We start from the raw sequence: 4,416 nt of genomic DNA, 5'->3' as shown, positions 1-4,416 counted from the left end.
CTTTTATCTCGCCTCCGACACAGAATTGCTTTCGTACAAAATTACGCAAAAAAGCTTACTCGTTCGTTTTTAGGCATGCCATTGTTACGAATTTCGAAAATTCGAACAGACGATTCGTAGCAAATTCCGAATACGAAAGAGTTGCAGAATAGGGGTGTTAGATTTATAAACTTATCTAATGATTTTTTTTAACCTGGTCGATGCGACAGAGATAACTGCAATAATGTATAAACGTAATTGTAGGCAACTGCTTCCTAATTAGGTTAAGTGGAGTGGCATCTAAGCTGCAGCTGTAGTGAAATGCAATTGTTAGCTAGCTTCCCAAACGGAGCCACCCAAAACGGCGTGAGCAGAGAAATCGCGCACAATGCTTTGTCGCTTACTAGAATTGTTTGTGTAAAAGCGCCGCTTTGACACAATGATTATTAAGGTTTTATTTGCACCTATCAGATACTCGAGCGGGTGTAAAGTTTATGTGCATTTTGCTCCTCTGCACCTGCTAACCCGGTATGTACGTAAGCTGTACTATTATGGAATTAATAACAGACTCAAAGAATAAAATGTATTGCAATTTGCCGAGAGTGCAATTGTTTTCAAATGGCACCTTTAGGTTTTTCTATGCACTAAAGTAACAACAACATTCTTTTTACTTTGATTCTCTTCTAGCTACCGTTTGTCGCTTGTTCTATTTAGTTGCTGCCTAGTCGGACGAGGCGGAATGTAATTCCGAAAATAAAGAATGTGGAAAAAGGACCCTGTTACAAGCATAAGTATATATGTATATATACATAAGTATGTATGCACGTGACTCTCGAACGTGATGCTCGAAAATCGAAATATTTTAAAGCATGAATTCGGGGCTATGATTATTTTGACTAATTTAATACCATGCCACTATTTTTACCCTACAGTTTGGACAATAAATTGGAAATTGTGTATTTTTGTTGTGTTTTGTGTAAGTAAGCAGCAGTATTTTCTCAGAATTTTTCGGACCCAGTTACACATTTTTTTTATTGCTGTAATTGTCATAACAGGTGGACGTGAAGTCAGAATTAAGCTCTCAGTTTAGCAAAATATAAGTAATTAATTGGCAAAACGAGCTGACCAAATACTAAAAATTTAAGTAATGTGAAATACACAATAGATCTTTCCGCAAATGTTTTGCTAATTTTCTTATTGTCATTAATCACCTATAATCCGGACACTCCAGTAATCCGCACGGCCTCAGGATTCAGGCTGTCCGGCATACAAGCATGTTCCAGTGGATTTCCTCAAAGCATTTGGTAGTTTCTCGGAATTGATAAGTTACACCACTCCAGCCGTAGCAATGATAGAGTATTAAATACAAATTTTTTGTTCTGTAATGCTGGAACATGCAAACCATCCTGGAATTTTTATTTCATTCATAGTAAGGAAAAATATATTGCCATACGTATCGTTTTTCGACATTTAAGGTTGTAAAAAAGTCGGTAGATTACTAATTAATGATCTAATAGAATTTGAAAACAACAACAGTAAATGAGTTTCAGTTTTTACCAAAAAAGGTTTCTAACAACTCCGCAAGGAAAAAAATATCTTAAATATGGTCTCTCGACATCAAGATAACTATGTATGTACTTATATGTAGATCTACAAATTACAAAACAATTCTCTGCACTTTTCTCCTACTCAATCTACATAGTATGCCGAACAATTATTGTTAAAATGTGCATTAAGAAATTGCTCCCCAAAACGGCAGAAAATCAATTTTAATACACAAATGAATACACATTTCAAATTTGCGTTAGATATTAAAAAAAAACAAAGTACATACAGGAAACACACACACTTTGAGAACAATATCATATTGTGCTTGAATTCTTTAGAGATGCGCATTTTAAGAGCTTCGCAAATGAGAAGTGAACAGGAGATGAAATAAATACCGGTATTGCGCGCCGCAACAAAGGTGAAACGAAATATACAAACTAACACAGAGAAGTACGAACCGTGGCAAGGAACAGGTCACGCGATACCAGATCGCAGACCAATATGAAATGTGCAGCCAAGCAGAAGCGTTAACACTAACCCTACAAAAAATGCGACCAGTCCGGATCGGCTCCGGGATAACTCGAAGGCGATTAAAATTACTTTTGATCTCCCTTTATCCCAAAATTATTTTTTTCCTAGGCCCCTTACAAAACTTTACTGGTTTCGGTGGACCTCCTCATGCTCATTTCTAACATAATTTTGCATCGCGGATGAGTTCCAAAACTAAATTCGGTGTGACGAAAATAAAAATAAAATATTTTCTTGTGTTCTATTTATTAAAATAATCTGATTACGCACTTGCATGTTTTTGAAAACAGAGTTCGTAGAATCACGAAAGAACTATTTCGCTCTGAGGAGTTATGTATATTTTTTAAGAGCACTAAATAAACTCCTCACATGCTCGGCTCACCCATGAATTTGCATGGATGCATTTGTCAAATAGTTTATTTGTGTTAGTGGCATCATTTTTATTTTTATCGCTCCGAGTTTTAAAGTGCTGCGAAAAATATTCGTCACTCGCACTCGCTTTTTTAAACACACAAAGCTTGAAACAACGAAACTGCAAAGCTTTTTACGCCAAACTTCAAATTCAGAAACTGTGCAAAAAAAGAAAAGACCGTATCTAGATAAATCGATGATAAACAAACAAGCAAGCAAGAAGCTCAAGAAGTGTTCCAACGTCTCATCCTCTTCAAAGTAGGATGTGCAAATGCTAGTTGTCATTTACGCCTATCACAGGAAGGTGTTTGTGCCACGTGAAGTGACCAGGCAGCAGTCCCGTCTTCTCAGAGAGAGAAAAAAAACTAGATAGACCTTCTGAGATTGAAGGTACTATGAGTTTTGCCCACCTGCATCCACTCGATGGCTCCCAGTCATTTCTGAGCGAAGTAACCACCCAGTTTCTGATGGTGGCTTCGATGGTCGAAGTTGGGAGTGCTATAACTGATTGCGGATCGGGGAATGCCTGGTCTAAGCCAATTGGGGCCAAAGGGTCAGATGTCTTATTTCCAGGTACTCCCGAGTTGCCCGGAACCCAGGGTAAGCCAGGTTTGCTCTTTATCTTTACCAACATAATTTAGTCGAGACTTGCATTGCCGAACTAGCTTGGAAGTACTTAGATAGAGGGTTGGTCAATGCCTCAAGTGTAGCTTGGCTGTACCTGTAAACCCTAAACTCCTTCTTCTTCACCTACTTTCCACCTCGTAGTCTATGGCTTTGGGGATTACAAATACTTCAGCCTGGAAGACCGAAGCATATTCCCCAAGAGAAAAAGTGAAGCTTATCCCCATTAACTTCGAAAAATATTCCAGACCCTGACCCTGAGCCAGTTCTGGAGCCATCAGTGAAGATTCGACCATGTACGAGTGCGGGCTCAGTGCTGGAATTAAACCAGCATTCGCCCTCAGGGATTCTCTCTCTCTCTAGAATCTCTTCAACAAAGGTAATGGCGGCGTTCTATCCAGTAGCATTGAAAAGACACAAGTGCTCAAATATCATCCGCCGGCAATTTTCGCACCGCCTCACTTAGTGTTATACCAACATCCGTTTCTTTCTAGTCTGTAGGTGGCCTTTAAAGCTTTCCCACGTATGATGACACAAAGTGAGGGGAAGTTCAGCAGTGCGTCAAGAGCACTATACACCACTCAAAAAAAATTCAAGTTAAATAAATAGGCTATCAAACAACCATTTTGGTCTTTACTATCGAAACCAGATAAATTTTCGTGGACCCCCACTTACAACTCGTGGACCCCCATATTTTTTTCACACCAGGGGGTCCACCTGGACCACATTGGGAATCACTGATATAGACTTTACTTTTTCCCCTTGGTTTAAAACATTTTCTATGAACAGGGAAACAATTAACTCTATACTTTCACGGGTATAAAAATAGGAAATGCCACTGACTGAGATTTGAACTGCGCAGCTCAGGCTGCATATTTATTTTATTTATGTTCATACAGGACGAGTCGTGGTCCAGTTGATCAGTCGGGGACTAGTTTACCATACATTTTGGAATGGTTTTCGACTAATTAATGTGGAATTTCTAGCCAATAAAAACTAATTCGGACCTACTCTCTTCAGAGATTAGGCGTACAATTTTTTGAAGGGTACATGCTTATATAGCGATATAAATACATACCTTTACATATGTACATATGTACATCTACATAGATACGAATAGTGGAGCAAGACAATAATTTTACATACACGCATGCACTGTTAAATTATAAAAGGCAGGTGGTAGAGCTGCAAGGCGGACGCGACAAAGTGGGAATCGAGTGGCAACGTTTATGCAAATGCATCTTTTGAGTGGATGAATGGCTACACGCACACGTGACAATAAAAAAAATGCAAACACACATAAACACCTGCACACTAAATATATGT

The sequence above is a fragment of the Rhagoletis pomonella genome, unplaced genomic scaffold (assembly GCF_013731165.1).
Source record: "Rhagoletis pomonella isolate Grant_MI unplaced genomic scaffold, Rhpom_1.0 Rhpom_scaffold_00001, whole genome shotgun sequence".
Lineage (NCBI taxonomy): Eukaryota > Metazoa > Arthropoda > Insecta > Diptera > Tephritidae > Rhagoletis > Rhagoletis pomonella.
This window is presented reverse-complemented; position numbering follows the sequence as displayed.